The 22,826-nt window shown below is 46.6% G+C and overlaps 1 long non-coding RNA gene across 1 annotated transcript; it reads right to left on the reverse strand.

Moving 5' to 3' along the window:
- Positions 1-893: 893 nt before the first annotated feature.
- Positions 894-1,841, reverse strand: LOC142728719 (uncharacterized). The gene is made up of 4 exons (XR_012877734.1): positions 1,776-1,841; positions 1,479-1,527; positions 1,043-1,128; positions 894-919 (listed from the first exon to the last, which is right to left on the reverse strand). It is a non-coding gene; the product is annotated as an uncharacterized LOC142728719 (long non-coding RNA).
- Positions 1,842-22,826: the final 20,985 nt, after the last annotated feature.

Below are 22,826 nucleotides of genomic sequence, written 5' to 3' on the forward strand. Positions count from 1 at the left end.
ACTTTGGTGTTGTTAATAATAATATAATGATACTACTATTGCTATCACTAATATCTAAGTCCCTATTCCTAAAGCTGTTGGTCCAGAAGAAGGCAAAACCCTGGGCACATTCAGCCAATTCGTGTCACAGGGGGAAAATTCCTTCTTGACCCCGGGAAAAGGCGATCAGTCCGAGAACCCTGGATCAAAGCTGCTGCTATTATGATATAATTATTTTTGTTATTACTCTCTTATTATTATACTATTTCTAATATTACTGCACTCTTGCTACCAATATTAATATGACTGACCTTTTTAATCTAACAATTATTAATATTATTATTGTCATATTATTAATATTACTGTTGTTGCTGTTGATGTAATAACAGTTAAGATGTTTCCATACAAGTCTTCATCTTCTCATTGGTCTGAGGAGGATGGTCCAGATGATGTTCCTCTTCCCTCTGATGTTCTTCATCATATCATGGAGGAAGGAATGCTGGCGGATTTTCTTTCTTCTTCCTGTCCGACACTGAATTCTTCTCATCGCCTCTTTAACCGTTTTCTCTTCCTCCTCCTCCTCTTTCTCTTCATCCTCCTCTTTCTCTTCAACCACATTCTCTTCTTCTTCATCCTCGTTGTCTGATTTCTCATCAACCTCCATGTCTTCCACTTCATTGTCTTCCTCCTCCTTGTCTTCCTCCTCCATGTCTTCCACTTCATTGTCTTCCTCCTCCTTGTCTTCCTCCTCTTTGTCTTCCTCCTCATGGTCTTCTTGCACTTGTTCCTCCTCGCGCTCTTCTGCCTCTCTTTCCTCCTTCTTGACCTCCTCTTCCTTTAGATCCTCACACAGATGGCTTGATGTAGGTTTGGGCTCTTCTTCATCCCACGGCCATGGCAGATATTTCCGCTGAGCTTCGCGGTTCGTTGGCATGAGGCGCTAAGAAGATAAAATATTCAGTCAATTGTCTATTGAAACGCTCCAATAACATTTTTCCATCTATAGAAAGAATATGGACAAATCTGTTATAGAGAGAACATAATAACCAGTATGATCACTGACCTCCATCTTGAAGATTGGGGATGGTAAGAATTTCGTGCAGTAGATCAGGCGCTGTAGATCTCTCTCCTCCGTGGTGCTGGGGTAAGCTGAAGAGAGAAAACAACCAGATAATGGGATCAGTCATAAAACGACACCATAAACCATAACATAACATTACAAAAATATTCCTTTAATCTGTCATCAATGGGACATGAAAGGTGCTTTATTTTAAAATATTCTGGATCATTGGACGGGCATAGCAAAGTATAGAAATCTTAGTTTCAATCTTCAATTTCCTTACTGGTTCTCTCTGCTCAGTCTTCCACATTATAGTACAGTTCTGTGCTAAATGACCACATTTTCGGGATTATCAGATACAAAAGAATTTTACTGTATTTTGAGATCATCTATCAATCACTTTCTTGTGGTAAAGTCTAATTATTTAAAAAAAACTCACTTATGAAGGGTCTAAGTCCAAAAGCGGATTCCTGCTGCCGATAGATGTCCTAAAGAGAAGAGAATCCAGTAAGTGACCACTTATCCCTCCTCAGGAATGGACAGTAGGACAAGGGGTCAGTTTTTCAAAAGAGCAGCCGGTGATTTGTGGACTTGTTACCTGTCCGGGGCTCTTACTCAATAAGCCGCTACTTGTCTGAGTGGACATCCGGCCACATGGACCTCTCCTGCTGGATCCAAGTCTCCTGCTACATGTCCATCACAGGGAAGGAAAAAACAAGACAATGAAGCCACTGACCTCCAGAGATCTGCTGCCCGCTGCCATCCTGTACCCGTCCTGAACTGTAGAATCCAAATCACAATCTGAAACACAAAAAAGAGATGTAGTCCCAGATCTGATAAAGACCCAAAATCCTGCAACTTTCCACATGTATTAATAGTGAATGTCCAAAAATATGTATATTTTTTAAATCTAAAGAGATCTAAAATTCTGAGTTGAATAATTAATTGTTCGGGACGCCAATTGCATACGATACCTTCAAGTTTGTGGCCTGTGATTGGTGCCTCAGGTCACATGATCTATGACCCATAAGAAACAGCAATGCACAAGTACAGACCACGCAGCACCATAATCTGGACAGTGCAGCGCTTGGCGGTCCTATAGCTCCCATAGATCTTGTATGAGGTGTCAGTGTGCGGCTGCATCTCTTCTTACAATCTCCTCCACACTGCGTTCGTCCGGTTGTGGAGGAGAGCAGGGGCGTAGCTAAAGGGGTGCAGAGGTAGCAGTAGTACCCAGACCCTGATACCTGAGGGGACCAGAGGCTAAAAAAGAAGACACCAGTATGACAAACATCACATAGTAGATGGGGGCCCTGTTATAAATATCACACTGGGCCCCAGGAGTTTCACAATATTCCTCTGGAGAAATGTATACTGGGGACCCCAGTACTATTGATCGTGGGGGTCCCGGCAGTGATTAAACATGTATGGCCCCTCCGGTGTATAGGTGAGAAATGTTTCTGGTAGGAGAATCTCTTTATCATGTGTGATCATCGTCTTCTGCGCTGTTTATTTCTTACATCTTGACATTATAGAACATTTATCTCTGGAAATCTTCATGTAACATTCTCCATGGTGGATTTTACTGTATTTTGGGCTTTGTGCTCTCATATATATATATATATACAGACAGTGATAATACATTGGAGTGTGGCCTGTACTGGTATTTGTAGCCGTATAGGAGGAGGAATATAGGTAATACTGGTCACAAATACATATGGTATATGGGATTTCATTGCTGCCCTATAAAGATATATGACATGAATATTTTGTCTATGTTAATTCCATTCACAAGTACAGAATACACCCCAAAACATCAACCACAGTGTCCCCATTTACAGCGTCATAAGAGTGACCCTATAAACAGTTCCAGCAGACCGCCCTCATTAAAAATATTGCCAGCAATGCCCCCACATAATGCCAGCAGAGTGTCCCTAATAAACATTACTGGCAGCAGAGAGTCCCTAATAAACATTACTGGCAGCAGAGAGCCCCTAATAAACATTACTGGCAGCAGAGAGTCCCTAATAAACATTACTGGTAGCAGAGAGTCCCTAATAAACATTACTGGCAGCAGAGAGTCCCTAATAAACATTACTGGCAGCAGAGAGTCCCTAATAAACATTACTGGCAGAAGAGAGTCCCTAACAAACATTACTGGCAGCAGAGAGTCCCTAAGAAACATTACTGGCAGCAGAGAGTCCCTAAGAAACATTACTGGCAGCAGAGAGTCCCTAATAAACATTACTGACAGCAGAGAGTCCCTAATAAACATTACTGGCAGCAGAGAGTCCCTAAGAAACATTATTGGCAGCAGAGAGTCCCTAATAAACATTACTGGCAGCAGAAAGTCCCTAAGAAACATTACTGGCAGCAGAGAGTCCCTAAGAAACATTACTGGCAGCAGAGACCCTAATAAACATTACTGGCAGCAGAGAGCCCCCAATAAACATCACTGGCAGAAGAGAGCCCCTTATAAACATTACTGGCAGCAGAGAGTCCCTAATAAACATTACTGGCAGCAGAGAGTCCCTAATAAAAATTTCTGTCAGTAGAAGAGTCCCTAATAAACATTACTGGCAGCAGAGAGTCCCTAATAAACATTACTGGCAGCAGAGAGTCCCTAATAAACATTACTGGCTAGCAGAGACCCTAATAAACATTACTGGCAGCAGAGAGTCCCTAATAAACATTACTGACAGCAGAGAGTCCCTAATAAACACTACTGGCAGCAGAGAGTCCCTAATAAACATTATTGGCAGCAGAGAGTCCCTAATAAACATTACTGTCAGCAGAGACTCCCTAATAAACATTACTGGCAGCAGAGGGTCCCTAATAAACATTACTGGCAGCAGAGGGTCCCTAATAAATATTGCTGGCAGCAGAGAGTCCCTAATAAACATTACTGGCAGCAGAGAGTCCCTAATAAATATTACTGGCAGCAGAGGGTCCCTAATAAACATTACTGGCAGCAGAGAGTCCCTAATAAACATTACTGGCAGCAGAGAGTCCCTAATAAATATTACTGGCAGCAGAGAGTCCCTAATAAACATTACTGGCAGCAGAGAGTCCCTAATAAACATTACTGGCAGCAGAGGGTCCTATATAACCAGTTCCAGGAGACGCTTCCCATCACACAGCCATAGAGTAAATGATAAAATGCTGGTTGCCTGCAGCCACCACTAGGGGGAGCACACAATTTCCATATTTATACAGGTTATATAGAAGTTATTAGGGGTAATATAAATACAATGTGACAGCTCCCCCTAGTGACGGTTACCAGCAGTAAACAGTAACATGGGAGATGAGAAAAATGGGGGTCAGTTATATCACATTATGGGGGAATTCACCAATGTCAAACTTCACTCGTCGTTGTCCTGTAACACACTGAGGACCACTGAGCGGTTGTTGTTTCAAATTCAAATCCAGCGATCCCATTGGCTGCTGATCAGTGATGTATGGAACAGTAAATTTAAAGGGACATGACTCTTATTTCACTAAACTGCATTTATTATATGTTTGCTATAATTCTGCTTATAACATGAAGCTGTGGAGATAATCTGCAGGGACGGGTTATATTTCTCTTAATATTGGGATTGGGATTAGAGGTTATATCATTTTCTATCCTGTATCAGGACATTTCTTTTATAATTTGACATATTATTAACTATCAATGTGCCATGAAGGATCTGATATCTGAAATCACAGTTCTTTAATGGGCGTTGCAGTTTAACCCCTTCCTGAGCAGGTTATTTGGGGCCTCAGTGATCAGATCTCGGGGTTTCCATCTCTTTATCATTCCAGTGTTTGGTTTATTTCTATCATTTTATTGTAAATGATAATGGAAGTCGGATGACGGAAAATAAGCAGCGAGACCCTCTGTGCTAAGTGGTCAGGGGTGTCGTGGTCTCATCCAGCATCAGAAGGGGGCGCTATTTTTCTCTTTGCTATGAGGCCCTCTAAATTCTTTCAGAAACAGAAGTGCTGCCGATGAGAGAGATTTACCATTGAGGAACATAATAAATCTGGGTGACAAGTCCTATATGCGCTGTAATGGCAGCTGTACTGGTTGTCACCCATTTTTCCCAGTCTCCTGAATGAGAAGTCTGCCTAATTATACAGTGATCCAGCCCCTGCTGTTATATTGCTGCATAATTAGGTAGGTTTACCCTTCAGGGTCTAGGCAAGTTGGGTAACAACCCATATGGAGGTGGTCGTTCTTATCCAGCTTTTCCAGAAACAGAAAAAAACAAAAACATAAGGCATCGCGGCGCCCGCAAATCGCGGCCATGCACATGGCTACTGTCGTCTGCATGAGGCCTAATATCACTGCATCACTCTTTTCTAATTGCGGTGTCCCTTGCTGCTCTCTCCTTCTGTGTTTCATACACTACCTAGTGCGTGCGCTTGCTGACTAACCCGGTCTTTAGGGCCAGCACGTGTAGGAGGAACTACCGCGGTTGGTACACAATGAACAAGACACACCTTCTGCTTGAGCAACTTCTTTACTGCGGAGAGCAATTAACAATAACTTCTTCTCTATGGAGCAGACAGGAAGCCTAAGGTTGAGGACTTCGATCCCGCTGGAAGTCCCCCGGAGAGAGGTTGTGCCTGACCCCACGTTGCCGGCTTGGCTAAGGAAACACCGCTGTCAGTCACGGCGGGAGCTACCCGCTACTGACAGCCTACCCTAGGGTAAGAGTCACACTCTCGGCCCACGGGTCGCGTCGTGGGAACCAGCCACTAACGTACCTACTAGCACCGTCACGGGTCCCTGCGGAGCTGTCCGCTACATTTCATGACAAACCCTCTCTCTCCTCAGTCGGTGGTCCGAACGGTGGAACCCCTAGGACGCAACTGAACTGGCGGGCTGACGCTACGAGTTACACGAAGTCCAGCTAATAGTCCAACAAATTCCCGTCAACCTGACCGTTCCTTCTGTCTGCTCCCGCTCCAACAAGTTTCATAAATAACAGTTTGGTGCAAGGTTACATGCGGTGCTCATAAATAACAGTTAGATGCAAGGTTACATGCGGTGCTCATAAATAACAGTTTGATGCAAGGTTACATGCGGTGCTCATAAATAACAGTTCGATGCAAGGTTACATGCGGTGCTCATAAATAACAGTTCCATGCAGGGTTACATGCGGTGCTTCATCAATAACAGTTCTATGCAGTGTTACATGCGGCGTTTTAGCAATAACAGTTCCATGCAGGGTTACATGCGGCGTTTTAGCGGTAACAGTTCCATTCAGGGTTACATGCAGCGTTTTAGCGGTAACAGTTCCATGCAGGGTTCTAGGCCTAATTCAGGCTACAACAGCCGAAGTTAGTGTAAGGATAGTCTTTCACGTACTTGGTAACCAGGGTAGGCGCGGACCGTACTACGCTTGGAGAGTCAGGTAGTACTGCGGCTAATGGGACTTTGCCTTGGGAGGTCTGAGGGTCCTAGTGAGGCTACGTGTGTGTGTGTGGCTGGTACCTGTAGTGGATGCTGAGGCTCCACTCCACTCTCTTGCTCAGGCAGTCCTCCGTTAGTTGCACTCCTGCCAGTCCGTTCCTCTGCAGGGAGGCACGTTCCTCCTCACAATCTCCTCCTGCTGCCACACCGCCGATCCTCTTCTCTGCAGCTGCAAATCCAGCAGCCTCTACCGCCTCTCCTCTTCTCTCCCTAAGACTCGGCTCCTCTCTGCTCCTTTCTCCTGTTCTCCTCCTCGCTCTTGCTCCTTCTTCACCCACACTCTCTCTGCTCTTCTCCTCCCTCCTTTTCGCGCCACACACCGCTCCGCCCCTCTCCCTTTCCGCGCTTCCCCTCCTCGCTCTAGTCCCGCCGCGCGAGAGTCTGCCCTCCTCCTTCTTCGGCGCAGGCGTCATGGCTGGCGGCAGGGCGGCCATTGCCATGACGCCCAAGACGCTCCTTCGTCCGGAGCTGCGGCCACTTCAGCCGCCCGACAGCTTGGCCCTCACTGTCCTCCGGAGAGAGGTAAGCAGGGACGCACCCTTACACTTCCCCCCTTGTTAACAAGTGCAGTCCTCTGCACTCAACTTCATAGTCTTGTAAATAGGCCGGTTGTCGGTTGCGAGTGCACCTCTGTGGATAACGTGGTACACGATTCAATTCCGTTGCAGGTGTCTCCACACACTCCGTTTGGTTCTCCGTCCTGGTCGGTCGTGAAGCCCAGGAAACACTAGGGTTGTCTGATGGAACCAGCAACCACCAATCCCCGTCAATATTTGTCGGTGAAGCACTCTGCGGTTCTTCTTGCCTTGATGACGTGACTGGTTCTGGTGTCAGAAAGGTACATGCCCGCAACAGGTTATGGTGCAGCCTTCTACTCGGTCCCTGGTCACCTTCTGGTCTCACGTCATTCACGTGAAGCCCGGGGTCGACGCGGTTTACCACCACATATGGTTTCCTCTCCCATCGGGGCTACAGCTTACGGCCACGTGCTGCCCTGCGATTTCGCACCAGCACCCGATCTCCCGTATGAAATGCTTGCTGTCGTTCCTTTACGAAGGGTAGGCTCTCGGTGAGCCGAACTCTCTCCATTTCGTCCTTCGCTGCGTTCAACCGCCGTTGATGTTCCTGGATCCATTGTGACGGGGATCGATCGCCCCCCACCTCTGGCGTTTCTAACAGAAGATCCAACGGAACTCGGCTTGGTCGGCCGAACATCAATTGATATGGTGTATACCCGGTAGCTCGATGCACAGTGTTGTTATAGGCCCATACCAGGTCGTCCACATACTCGGGCCACCTTTCTTGTAGTTCGTCCCCGATGGTTTTCAATAGGCCGAGTAAGGTGCGATTGAATTGTTCACAAGCCCCATTCCCTTGGGGGTGATAGGGGGTCGTCCTGGATTTCTGCATTCCTTGTAAGATACACAGCTCTTGGAAGAGATCCGACTCAAAATTCGGTCCTTGATCCAACAAGATGCGTCTGGGGCACCCGTACGGACGGATGACATGCTTCCACAATGCAGCCGCGGTAGTCGTCGCCGTCTGGTCCCTTGTAGGAATTACCACGGCAAATTTCTAAAAATGGTCCAAGCATACTAACGCATATCGGTGCCCCGATGTGACTTCTTGGACTGTTAAGAAGTCTACCGTCAGTAGTTCGAGTGGTTCACCCGTCACGATGGTCATGGGCCTCTCTGCCTGTTCTGTCGCCTTGTGTAAGACACACTCTGGGCATTCCTGGTAGACACCCCTCATTATTCCTTCCAGGTTTGAAGCATAGAAGTGATTCCTGATGTTCTGTACAGTCTTTTCCACTGCAAAATGACCTCGGTTCTCGTGCATCCACTTGCACACGGGCTTGACGTCAGCGATGGGCAAGACCAACTGCCATATATCGCGAGATTCCCGTGGGGCCCACACTCTTCTGTATAATACTCCATCACGGTGTTCTAGTCGCTCCAACTGCCGAACCAATGCTTTAGCTGGTGTTGACAACCTGTTTCGCTCCGCTGCCGTGGGTCTTTCCTTTCGCCGCACCCACTTATCGATGGCTTGGATGTCTTGGTCTTGCTGCTGCCGCTTCTTCCACTCAGCCCTATCATACATTTCAGTAAGATCCTCAACCCCTTGTATTGCGGTCACTACCCGCTGTTGTGGCATCGGGGGATGAACCACACGCAGTGGGGGTATCTATATTTCTTCTTTCTCCTCGTCCACATCTCCGACCGGGGTCTCACGCGGCTGTCGGGAGAGTGCATCGGCGTTGGTATGGTTCTTACCGGGCTTGTAACGAATGGTATAGTTGAATCTAGCCAGTCGGGCTATCCAGCGTTGTTTTATCGCCCCCAATTTTGCTGTTCCCAGGTACGCCAGGGGATTGTTATCCGTGTAAATTTCCACTCGACTCCCGACCAGGTATTCGGCAAACCGTTCAGTAACAGCCCACACGATGGCCAATAACTCGAGCCTGAACGAGCTATAATTGGTTGGATTGTGTTCTGACGGTCGCAGACTACAACTACCATAGGCGATGACGCGTTCCACGTCCCCTTGCTGCTGGGCCAGTACCGCTCCCAGTCCCTTCAGGCTGGCGTCAGTGTACAGCCGGAATGGCTGGGCAAAGTCTGCGAAAGCGCGTATGGGTGCGGTCACTAGTCGTGCCTTCAATGCTTCAAATGCCGCTTGTTGTGGCTCCTGCCATTGTTCCACTACACTGGGGCTTCGGCTCCCCTTCTTTTGGGTGGGTTGTCCACAGAGGAGCTGATTCAGAGGACTTGCAATTTTGGAAAAGTCTCGGATGTACCTCCGATAGTAACCGACCAACCCGAGGTAGGCTCGTACTTCCGTGGTGTTCTGCGGAGGGGCCCACTCCTGTATGGCTTTAATCTTATCTGGGTTGGGTGCAATTCCTGTTGCATTCACGATATGGCCCAAGTATTTGATCTGCTGGCGGCCCAGTCGGCATTTGCCCTGTAGCGTCTTCAAGTCAGCCTGTCGTTGACAGATTTGATGCACCTGAAACAAAGCTTGCCGGGCGGTCCGGTTGGTTGCCAGCTCCTCCCACCGGGCACCGCTCGTCTCGTTAAACATCATACCATGTATTTCCTGCAACACATTCATGCCAATAATAACAGGTATACCTGGCCTTGCACAATTATGTACTACCACAATACCAGCACGGGGAAAATTACAATTAAATACTTCTACTACTAACCATGTAACACCGGCAATGGGAATTGGCAGGCTATTAGCCGCCGTAAGTTCAATCCAAGGGGCTTCTAGAGTCTGGTCACCGTGGAACTGTTCTTGGAACAACTGATAAGTCATGGTGGTTACTTCCCACCCAGTGTCAATAAGGCAAGGAACGTTAACCCCCCCGATCTTGGCTGTCACTACGGGGCATTTTCCTGTCAAAAGTTCCACCCTTCCTTTTGGGCCCGTCGATGAAAAGCCCGCAGCTTGGCCCTCAGCGGCGGGGTACCTTAGTTTAAAGGTGGCTGCTCTCGCCTTGGATAGCATCTCATCCTGCAATCTCTGGCAAAATGACCCGGCTGGTCACACTGCCAACAGCGTCGAGGCCCTCCTTGGGTCGATCGGGGCGGACGAGGAAGATGTTCCGGTCGATCGGCCATTACTCTTAGTTGAGCAACATTGGTCTTCAATTCCAGAATAGCCTCCTTGACATCCCGGGCGAATTCTGTGAACACCGCTTCTGGCCGTCCGGTCTCCCTTGAAGAGGGTTCGGGTGTACCCACATTTTGCAGGGCCATACTCGCCTCTCCCAGCTCTTCTTGGTGAACTTCGAGTGCTTCTCGTAACACCTCACTCATCGTGGCGGCGGGGTTGACCCGGACGAGGTCCCTCGCGGCGCGCCTCAGGGTCCGGCTATCTAGCCCGGATACAAACTGGTCTCGCACTATTCGGTCCGGCTCCGTTAAGGCCGCGCACCCCGCGGGATCCTTCCGTACTAGTCGACTCCGCATTCCTTGTAATCCTACTGCGAATTTCTGGAGTGATTCCCTGTTCCTCTGTACCCTGGTATAAAATTTCTTCCTTTAGGTCGGCGGCTGAAGCGATATCTCCATATAGAGACTCTAATCGGCTGATGATTGCCTCTAGCGTGTCGCGGTGTTCTAGCGGTAAAACCAGGACAGCCTGTTACGCATCCCCTTCGAGTGAGTTGAAGGCCAGGTCGGCTTGGTGGGTCACCGGTACTTGGAATAATCGGGCCGCGGTGCGAACTCGTTCCGTCCAGTCCGCAATCGATACACTCTTCCCGTCAAACTTGTGGATGTTCATTAAGGCGGCCCCCATGGGTATCATGACGGTTGGGGTCGGCGGTAAGGTCCCGCTGCTGGACGGTTCCATCGCGGCGAGGTTCCGGATCTTGCCGAATACGCCAATTTATGTAGGAGGAACTACCGCGGTTGGTACACAATGAACAAGACACACCTTCTGAGCAACTTCTTTACTGCGGAGAGCAATTAACAATAACTTCTTCTCTATGGAGCAGACAGGAAGCCTGAGGTTGAGGACTTCGATCCCGCTGGAAGTCCCCCAGAGAGAGGTTGTGCCTGACCCCACGTTGCCGGCTTGGCTAAGGAAACGCCGCTTTCAGTCACGGCGGGAGCTACCCGCTACTGACAGCCTACCCTAGGGTAAGAGTCACACTCTCGGTCCACGGGTCGCGTCGTGGGAACCAGCCACTAACGTACCTACTAGCACCGTCACGGGTCCTTGCGGAGCTATCCGCTACCTTTCATGACAAACCCTCTCTCTCCTCAATCGGTGGTCCGAACGGTGGACGTCCTAGGACGCAACTGAACTGGCGGGCTGACGCTACGAGTTACACGAAGTCCAGCTAATAGTCCAACAAAGTCCCGTCAACCCGACCGTTCCTTCTGTCTGCTCCCGCTCCAACAAGTTTCATAAATAACAGTTCGATGCAAGGTTACATGCGGTGCTCATAAATAACAGTTCGATGCAAGGTTACATGCGGTGCTCATAAATAACAGTTCCATGCAGGGTTACATGCGGTGCTTCATCAATAACAGTTCTATGCAATGTTACATGCGGCGTTTTAGCAATAACAGTTCCATGCAGGGTTACATGCGGCGTTTTAGCGGTAACAGTTCCATGCAGGGTTACATGCGGCGTTTTAGCGGTAACAGTTCCATGCAGGGTTCTAGGCCTAATTCAGGCTACAACAGCCGAAGTTAGTGTAAGGATAGTCTTTCACGTACTTGGTAACCAGGGTAGGTGTGGACCGTACTACGCTTGGAGAGTCAGGTAGTACTGCGGCTAATGGGACTTTGCCTGGGGAGGTCTGAGGGTCCTAGTGAGGCTACGTGTGTGTGTGTGTGTGTGGCTGGTACCTGTAGTGGATGCTGAGGCTCCACTCCACTCTCTTGCTCAGGCAGTCCTCCGTTAGGTGCACTCCTGCCAGTCCGTTCCTCTGCAGGGAGGCACGTTCCTCCTCACAATCTCCTCCTGCTGCCACACCGCCGATCCTCTTCTCTGCAGCTGCAAATCCAGCAGCCTCTACCACCTCTCCTCTTCTCTCCCTAAGACTCGGCTCCTCTCTGCTCCTTTCTCCTGTTCTCCTCCTCACTCTTGCTCCTTCTTCACCCACACTCTCTCTGCTCTTCTCCTCCCTCCTTTTCGCGCCACACACCGCTCCGCCCCTCTCCCTTCCCGCGCTTCCCCTCCTCGCTCTAGTCCCGCCGCGCGAGAGTCCGCCCTCCTCCTTCTTCGGCGCAGGCGTCATGGCTGGCGGCAGGGCGGGCGTTGCCATGACGCCCAAGACGCTCCTTCGTCCGGAGCTGCGGCCACTTCAGCCGCCCGACAGCTTGGCCCTCACTGTCCTCCGGAGAGAGGTAAGCAGGGACGCACCCTTACACGCACACCTACTACTTAACTCTCCCAAGGTATAAAATGAACCTCCCCCTGTCCACCATTGCTTGAGTAATTTGGATCCTCCTAGCTTGCTAGTGATATCTGATCAATTGTTTGTTTTTCCTGTGTTTGACCTCAGCTTTTACCTTGACTCTCCTTGCCTGCTGCCTCTTCCTAGTGACCCGTGACGTACCTCTGCCGCCTGCCCTGACCTTTGGCTTTACCAACCGTGCTCGTTTGCCGGCCTATACTATACCTAACCTGGCATTCGTCTGCTGTTCCTTTACCATAACGACGGCCATCGCTAAGGGAGACTTCTCTCGGAGGTAGTGAATACCTGGGGAACCCTTAGATTCCGCTATCTGGTTTAGCCCCATGTGACCCTTGATGACCCAGTGGGTTCCCACCATCCTCTGTAGGCCCTATGACAGTCTCTCTATCCACAGGCCCCGTTACAACATTCAGTAGATAAATGTTACAGATACATTATGAATTGGTTATTGTACTACTTTACTGTTACACTAGGCTCTATTGCCACATGCAGGGTCATTTTAACAAATTTGTGGGGCCCGTGGCAAAGATTTAAAAGGCAAATTGGCACACACCCAGAAGATGTTCATACCACCCCTGTTATCCCACAAAACAGTTCTCAAGGGTTTATGCAATTGTGACCCAAAATAGGTGTTTTTGGGAGGGTCCGTGGGTGTTCCTGGGTGGATCGAGTTAGGGCTTAAAATTTCCCTGGAAGGGTGATTCAAATTTTAGGAGATCTCCACCCAGGACAACAGCCTCAAAAGCTCCATGTGGTGTGTCAGCCACAAATGTTCCTCAGAGACCGGCATAGACTGCCCACCAGAGTGCTTATCACAGATCCCCCCAAAGTGCTTGTTACAGATACTTACCCAAGCACCCCCCTTTAGATAAGCGTATACCGCAGACAGTGTATACAGCGGTCAGAAAACATCACATAGCCCCAACATACATATTACATACACTGTCCAGGTGAATAGTGCCATACAGTATATCCCTGTACAGATCTGTGATGTTGCTGGCTGTGTGAGGTGTCCAGGGGTTAGGCTACCATGATGATCTATGACTGCGGGGGCAGGGACGGAGGTCACATTTGGGGTAGGTACTATTGTCAGGTCCGTATGTCAGGGTAGCTTCCTTGTCCCTGTTATTTCACACCGAATAACCACCTCTGTAAATTTAAACCTGAATGCATGCCTAGAAAGAAGTAAACCAGCCAGAGAGATGTTGGTACACAGCTTTCCTCAGATAGGACAGGAAGTCAACTGAACTTTATTTTAGAACAAAGAACACAAAAAGACACATGTCTCCTCCCTAGAGATGTGGGACGTGCTTAAGCCCCATTGGCTCCTCAGCTGTAAGTTCTTCTGTGCATTTCTCTTTCATTCCAGGGGCGGTGTCTCCATAGGCGTGTCCGACATGAACAAAGAACTTGTTATATATCAGTATATTACACAAAGAACTGAAATGTATATACATATGTGTGAGGATAATATTTTTGCAAACAATATACATGGTAATGATCCCCGACACTATATACTCTACACAATTGTGGCTGTACTTCTATTGGGCAGATTCTTCAACTATAACGCTGGCGTGCTCATCGGTAGTCCTCTATTCCCATTCTCCAGAAACAGCGCCACTCCTGTCCATGGCTGTGTATGGTATTGCATTCAAGTGAATAGAGTTGAACTGCAAGACTGCACACAGTCCATGGTCAAGAGTGGCGATAACCCGTTTAAAGCATTTTTTTAATAAATATATATGGCTGTCTTTCCTCCTTTACAAATTGTGACCCCCTCAGCTCAATTGAGACTTGGAAACATATCACTTTTATTGAGATAGGAATATTTATTATGTTTCAATCTTGCAGTTTGTTCATATACATAACAGATTAATTCACTGGTGTGGCACTTTAATAAGCTGTGCTCTATTGTAATATTCGCTTTTCTGCACTGGCAGTAAGCCCAAGACCAAGCCCAAGTCCTACCAGTCATATTGTGCCCTCTAGTGCTTCAAAGGGGGTCTACATTTAAATAAAATCCTGAACTTTAGGCCTTATTCAGACGAACATGGGGAAACTCGGATGTGAAAAATAGCCATTTTTCACATCTGAGTTGCCCCCGTGTGGGTCCCATTTTCACGGATCCCCATAGACTTGAGTCTATGGAGGGATCCGTGAAAACGGAAAATAGGACATGTTCTTTTTTTCAACGGACCCTTCATACGGTCCGTTGAAACAACGGCCGTGTGAACGGCCCCATTGAAATACATGCTTCCGGGGGACAGCGGTTGTTTTAACGGCTGTCACATGGACGTATTCTACGTTTGTCTGAAAAAAGGTCAATTTTACGGGGAAACAAAGGATCAGGCATGTAGAAATCCTACATGCTTCATCTTCTTTCTACCGACATCAGTAGGTAGGGAACTGTTGGGTCCTATATAAAGGAGATCTTTGGCCGATCCCACCGAAAAGACCAACTTGTCTGGTTAAGAAAACCCAATTTATAATACCATGAGTCAATAGAAGGGAATCCCACGAACAGCACCCTCATTTATCAGCCAGAGTGAAGAGCGGCAACAAAAAGCTCTCTCCCTCTGAAGGACCGGGCAGCCCATTTATTTTCAACATTCATTTGGGGTCCCTATCGGCCAAGATAGAGAGCGACTTCAAAGAGTGGCTCTTGTTCTAGAGGACCAAACATGTCCATGTATTACATTGATGGTCCTTTGATTTCACTGGACACCATGGAATGCATAATTTACCCTGCGGTGGCACAGTAAGGACTTCTTGTACATTCCTCTACCTCCGAAGGGCAATGTATGGGCAGTCATGACTCGATTTACATTTTTGTAGTCAAATATTGATTCTTCTTAAAGGGATATTCCAGCTAAAAATATTAATTCCACTGGATAGGTGGTAAATGTTAGGATGGGTTCACACGACCTATTTTCAGACGTAATGGAGGCGTTTTACGCCTCGAACTACATCTGAAAAAATGGCTCCAATGCGTCGGCAAACATCTGCCCATTACTTTCAATGGGCTTTACGATGTACTGTGCCGACGACCCGTCAATTTACGCGTTGCTGTCAAAAGACGGCTCGTAAAATTACAGCCTCGTCAAAAGAAGTGCTGGACACTTCTTGGGACGTTTTTGGAGCCGTTTTCTCATAGACTCCAATGAAAACAGCTCCAAAAACGGCCGTAAAAAACGCAGCGAAAAACTTCGCAAAAAATGCAAGTTGCTCAAAAAACGTCTGAAAATCAGGGTCTGTTTACCCTTGAAAACAGCTCCGTATTTTGAGATGTGTGAGCATACCCTTAGACTGGTGGGGGGGGGGGGGGTGACTGCTGGGACCCGCATAATCACTTGAACAGGTGACCCCGTTCCCCTGTCCCCCGAGCCACGCAACATACGTGGCAGTAAGCATGCTCCATCAGCTGTACTAGACAGTGTAGTAATATCCCAAAATATTAGACAAATCCATTATTTATATATTATTCTGTATTCAGTAGGAAGAACAGGGAACAAATCTGGCAAAAAATCTTCTCTTAAGTTTACTATTACCTAGTATTATGTTCAAAGAATTAAGGGCATAGCAAACAGAAGTAAAAATATATAAATAGGGATCCACGTGGAATCGTTTTGGTGGCTTTGATATGAGCATCTAGATTAGGGTTTCGGCAGCTGTCACCACTTTTTTGCATCTTCTTCATGTGTCCGTAGATAGATTTCATAATGGTCACCAGTGATGCTAAAGACAAAAGAAACCCCAGAAGACAACCCAATGAAAGCTTCATACAAGCAAACACATCTTGGTGGATCGAATGAGGCAGACGTATTGTCGGGAAGCATTGAGGACCATCTTTGACCAATTCTTCTCCGATAAGTCCCATGAGAAAGTAAGACTTAAAAAGAAGGAGCCAATAACGGATGGAAGTAGGAGCCATAGGATCATCTTGGGGAATCTTCTTTGGAGATACACGTAGAACTGGTGTTGGATGTTCACAATTCGGAAGCAAAAATTTACAGATAGCCAGGTGGAAAGCCAGATGTTACAAGACATTATTGCCAGACACACAACTGTGCTAACCCTTTGGACTTCAAAAGTGAACACCAAATTGATCTGTGGTAACCGCAAAATATATCCACAAAATGTAAGAACTTCGTATAATGAACTGAAGAAGCTGATGCCACAAATAAGTTGATCAGACCTGTTAATGTTTTTGTTTTTCACCCATTCCAGGGCATTCACGACAAGAAGGAAGGTGTTGCCTAAAAATGAACCCGATAGAGCAATAATATCAATAATTGTTAGCACAATGGTCAACATATTGATTCTCTTTGGTCTTGAACATTTTTACCGAAGCGTTCTTGTTTACCGAATGTGAAAGGCCCTGTAGTCAGGACAAATATTAGACACGTCGTGAGTGAACATTGATGAGAACAATGCAAATACTGTCTCCATGCAACTGGACATCTAACACCTCTGTTGTACAGAACTTATCCCAGGGAATTCACAACAAGAATGAAGGTATTTCCCAAAAATGAACTCAATTGAGCGATAAGATGAATAGTGGTTGGAAGAACAATGCGCAAATTTGGTTCTCTCTGGTCTCGAAAACATTCACAGAAGCATCCTTGATGATTGAAGGTGAAATGTCTATAGGCAAGACAGTAGTAGTCATGTCGTGAGTGAACATTAACTTGAGAACAATGCAAATACTGTCTCTACGCAACTGGACACCTCTTTTCAGATTAACCATTTCCCGGGCATTCACGCCGACAAATGTACTCAATTGAGCAAAGACGAATAGTTAATGGTAGAACGGTCAGCATATTGGTTCTCTCCAGAATCTCCATTGATGACAGAGTGTGGCAAGTCTATAGACAGGACAACCAGAAGACATGTCGTGTGACGGATGACTTGAGCGCAATGGAAATTCTGTCTCATGTAAGTTTTATATATATTTTTCAAATCCAGTATGCTACTTAAATGCAAAGGGCAAATATTTAATCAGACTTCTCTATACTCTCCTGTAACTGCAGCGATCTACGGGAGCCTGTCTTCCGCCTGACAAGGAGCGCCGATCCCAGCCGAAAGGGGGGGGTCCTCAGCTGAGCGCTTCTGCACCTTCATTTCAGTGACGGTCGCAGCACCTGGGCCCCCACAGATCCAAACTTTTGATACAGTTGTGTCCATCTTTATCTTGACTTTTAACCTATTAAATACAGTGTCAGGAAACTTTAACTTGACTTTTTCAATGGCTTTTGTTGTGTGACATCACGCTGCGCAAGTTATCAGAGTCAAGATAAAATTGGCTACATCTGTATGTCTTTATGACATATCAAAAGTTTTTTGAAAGTGCAGATAATCTTTAAGGCTCCATGCACACGACCATATTTTCATCTATCCGTAAATATGGATCCATAGTCATCCGTAACTTAATCGTATACACAGAACGGTATCCGCAAATATGGTCCGTAGTGCATTTGTATTTGATCCATATATACGGATCCGTAAAAAAGAGGGAGGCTGCAAATGATGTCACCTACATGTTGCATAGCATTGATTCCGTAAATACGTACGGTTTACGGATGCACATCCGTAGCCGTCTGTATTTACGGAAGCACCCATAGACTTCTATAGGAGAGTCCGTGCTATAATTACGGACAAGAATAGGACAGGTTCTATAATTTTTTCAGCATGGACACCCATCAGTAAAAATACAGAAAGGTGTCCGTGGCCAATAGAAATGAATGGGTCCGTAATTACGGATGAAATATACAGTCGTGTGCATGGGGCCTAAGGGTCATTTTAGGGTTCCCGTACACGTAGCAGACATGCAGTGGTTGAATGCCGCCAATTGCCATGGTTTTGCTATGCAGGTTTTTGCCCCACATCACACTACCACCACACGCTTGTTGCATGTACGGGCATCAGATAGTGATAGATTCCAAAGTGGGGCATGACATACTGTGATTGAGAACTTTTTGTTATAAATTAAATTATTGTTAAGTCTATTTGTTAGGCTGGGTTCACACAACCTATTTTCAGGCGTAAACGAGGCGTATTATGCCACGATTTACGCCTGAAAATACGGCTACATCACGTCGTCAAACACCTGCCCATTCATTTGAATGGGTTTGCCGACGTACTGTGCCGACGACCTGTCATTTACGCATCGTCGTTTGACAGCTGTCATACGACGACGCGTAAATTGACTGCCTCGGCAAAGAAGTACAGGACACTTATATACATTATATGCAGGGCACTTCTTTGCAACGTAATTTGAGCCGTTTTTCATTGAAGTCAATGAAGAGCAGCTCAAGACTACGAGCGTCAAAGACGCCTCGCATAATACGAGGAGGAGCTTTTACGTCTAAAACGACGCAGCTGTTTTCTCCTGAAAACAGTCTGTCTTTTCAGACGTAAAAGACACTTATCGTGTGCACATACCCTTATTGTTCTTTGTTCAGCATGATCACCTTTATACTTTTTCAATATGAATTGTCCATGTACGGTATAGAAGTAGCAGAGAAAGAAGTAGGCACTAGTATTGTAAGGGCTCATTCAGACGAACGTTGAATACGATACGTGTGACGGCCATTAAAAAACATCCGTCACGCGGACGCATGTATTACATTGGGGTCGTTCGCACGGCTATTGTTTCAACGGACCTTGTGAAATTTTTGCTTATTCTTTTTCACTTTTTCCTCCTCGCCTTAACTTTTTTATTTTTCTGTCGACATTGTTTGCGGGACGAGTTGTAGTTTTTATTGCCACTATTTATTGTACCATATAATGTACTGGGAAACAGAAAAAAATCCTTTGTGAGGTGAAATGGGAAAAACAGCAATTCCACCATAATTTTTTGGGTTTCCTTTTTGTGGGCAAGGTTTGTTTTTTTTGTTTTTTTTTACAGCGTTCACAGCACGGTAAAAAATACATTTTAACTTTATTCTGCAGGTCGATACGATTACAGTGATACCAAATTGATATAGTTTTTTATGCTTTACCACTTTTACATATTCTGAGAGCCAAAACTTTTAGATTTTGTTTTTTTCTACAGCATTCACTGTGCATGGTAAATAGTTTGTACTTGTAGATGCGGCGATACCAACTACGTAAATTTAAAAAAAAAATGACATTACTTTAGGGAGAAAATGGGAAACGTTTTTTTTTATTAGTCCCTGTGGGGAACTTGAACTAGCGATTGTTAGGCTGGGTTCACACGTGGCGGAATTTCACTTGAATTCCGCTGCGGACACTCCGCAGCTTTAATCCGCAGCGGAGCCGTTTCTCCATTGACTTCCACTTAAATTTAGAAGTGTTCGTTTAGACGATGCGTAAAATTCCGCTGCGGAGCATAGGCTGCGGAGCGGAATTTGGTGTCCGCAGCATGCTCTGTCTGTTGCGGAGCAGTGGCGGACTGGTTGCGGACTCATGGCGGAATTTCTCCATTGACTTCAATGGAGATTCTAAGTTCCGCAATGAAGTCCGCAGCTGTCATGCACATGTTATGTGTGCTGCGGATGCGTCTTGCTTTTTTAACATGACATTTCTTCATTCTGGCTGGACCTATGTATTTCTAGGTCTACAGCCAGACTGAGGAAGTCAATGGGGCTCCCGGAATTACGGGAGCGTTGCTAGGAGACGTCAGTAAATAGTCACTGTCCAGGGTGCTGAAAGAGTTAAGCGATCGGCAGTAACTGTTTCTGCACCCTGGACAGTGACTACCGATCCCAATATACAGCAACCTGTAAAAAAATAGAAGTTCATACTTACCGAGAACTCCCTGCTTCTGTCTCCAGTCCGGCTTCCCAGGATGACGTTTCAGTCTAAGTGACGGCTGCAGCCAATCACAGGCTGCAGCGGTCACATGGACTGCCGCGTCATCCAGGGAGGTCGGGCTGGATGCCGAAAGAGGGACGCGTCACCAAGACAACGGCCGGTAAATATGAAATTCGTTTACTTTCACTAGGGAAAGTGCTGTCCCTTCTCTCTATCCTGCACTGATAGAGAGAAGGGAAGCACTTTTTCCGCAGTCCGCAGCAGCTAGTACGCATTAATTTACTGCACATTTTGGGCAGATCCGCAGCCGTAATCCGCAACCCGGATTAGGTGCGGCATTGATGCGGACAGTTGCGGAGGAAATCCGCCACGTGTGGTCATGCCCTAAGGGTATGTTCACACGGCCTATTTACGGACATAATTCGGGCATTTTAACCCCCGAATTACGTTCGAAATTACGGCTTGAAAGCGTTGACAAACATCTGCCCATTGAAAGCAATGGGCTGACGTTTGTCTGTTCACACGAGGCGTATATTTACGCGTCGCTGTCAAAAGACGGTGCGTAAATAGACGCCCGCGCCAAAGAAGTGTCATGTCACTTCTTCAGACGTAAATGGAGCCGTTTTCCATGGACTCCATGGAAAACCAGCTCCAGTTATGTCCGTAATGGACGCGGCGTTCAAGTGCCTGCACATGCCGTTACGGCTGAAATGACGGGGCTGTTTTCTCCTGGAAACAGCCCCGTAATTTCAGCTGTTACGGACGCTGCCGTGTGAACATACCCTTAGATTGCTTGCACAATATACCGCAATACTTATGTATTGCGGTATATTGTGTTTATTACCTGCTCCTATCAAGCCGTGCCGTACAAAGATGGCAGACCTGGAGGCCTTCATTGGGCACCTAGGCTGCAATGGCAATTATCAGAAACCCATGATCGCTTAGATGCTGCGGTTGCTATTGACCATGGCATAGGTCCTATCTTCGATCCCAGCATCTGCAGTAATGTGTCAGCTGTATGTTACAGCTGACACCCGATAAGTATGAAGTATGGAGCGTGACATCCGGAAAGGGCTCCCCCATGGTGGCTGTCATGTACGTGTATGTGACATTTTGCCAAGGGGTTAAAACAAATAGCAATTGTTAGGATTCTCACTGAAGTGGATCCTTGAACCGCATTCGGTTTGGCACTGTCTAAGCGGAGGTAAGGAGTCGAAGAAATCTGCGGTGGCAGAGGTGCAAGATGAAGGCAGAATCTAGGGGTAAGGCCAAGGTCAGGGTCAAGGTTAAACAGTAAATAGCTCAATAGAAAGTACCTTAATCTACGCAATAGTGTATCATCAGATTTCTCCTTAAATATACCACTAGGCCTGACATCATCAAAGGGGGACTGTTGTAAAGGCAACCGGAGTTGACAAGCGGTTGAAAGCGGAAAGGCCTCTGCCGCAAGCAAATCGGCGTTGGATCGGGGAGAGGTATCAGTAATAGGAGATCTGTATTAACCACTGCTGTTTTTCTCACTGCATATACGGTATAACTAAACAGCACCGTGTGGGAGGAGCTCCCGTGTGATTGACAACTCCGTGTGGGAGGGGCTCCCATGTGATTGACAGCTCTGTGTGGGAGGGGCTCCCATGTGATTGACGGCTCTGCTCTGTAACTACAGATCCTCTTATGCTGCTGTCCTGTGCTAGAAGATTAATGCGCATCAGAATTTTAAATTATCCTTATTAAAGATACACAAACGCCTGTGTGTACATTTAAAAATGATGTCAAACTATGTTAATTTCTGTGTGTAGTGATCGGCCAACACAACAGCTACAGATGCACAAACTGGGGGACTTTTCTATGCCAGTGTTCTGGTGTAGAAAAGTCACCCAAAAGTTTTGCCTTTTTTACACCGCCCTCGCCAGTTTTTTGTGACGGGGTGTGACTTTCCAAAAGGGGGTTGAGTCACTACAGCCTGACTAAATAAGACATAAAACACTTTTTTCACACCTTTAAGGAATGTTTCAGGTAGTTCTCATTGAAATTAAATAAACCAGTCTATCAATCTAGAATTTCCATCTATTCCCAGTCTAATTGACCTGGATATTCTACCTTATATTTTTTATTACATTAATAACCTTAGCTAATGGCTTTGTCAAGAATTTATAAGCTTTCATTGAATTGGTTGACAATTCCCTTGTTTATCACGGGATGAATTTTAACAATAGACATGAAACCAACCAGGCAGACTTGAGTAGCAGCATTGTATCTCCAGCCAAGTTCTGCCTCCCAATGTGTTGAATCCTTCAGGGTTTACTGAAACCGATGTAAGCACAAAACATATCATTTACTTACAGTGTCGAACTGGAGTACCTTGGGCCCACCAGAGGAGATAATTCGTGGGGCCCACCTTTCAGCTATATAAAAATAATGCAACAACTCTTGATTGTGTAGTAAAACGTTTGTAGTAAAACAAATTACCACCAACGAGTGACCATATAGAGGTAGAAACCAGTCCTACACAGGCTCTCTGCAGACCATATAAGTGACTACAGTACAGTGAAATCCAGTAACTCACAGGTGATGTCTTCTCTGTTTGGAGTCATACACTTCCC

This window comes from Rhinoderma darwinii, unplaced genomic scaffold, assembly GCF_050947455.1.
Source record: "Rhinoderma darwinii isolate aRhiDar2 unplaced genomic scaffold, aRhiDar2.hap1 Scaffold_683, whole genome shotgun sequence".
Lineage (NCBI taxonomy): Eukaryota > Metazoa > Chordata > Amphibia > Anura > Rhinodermatidae > Rhinoderma > Rhinoderma darwinii.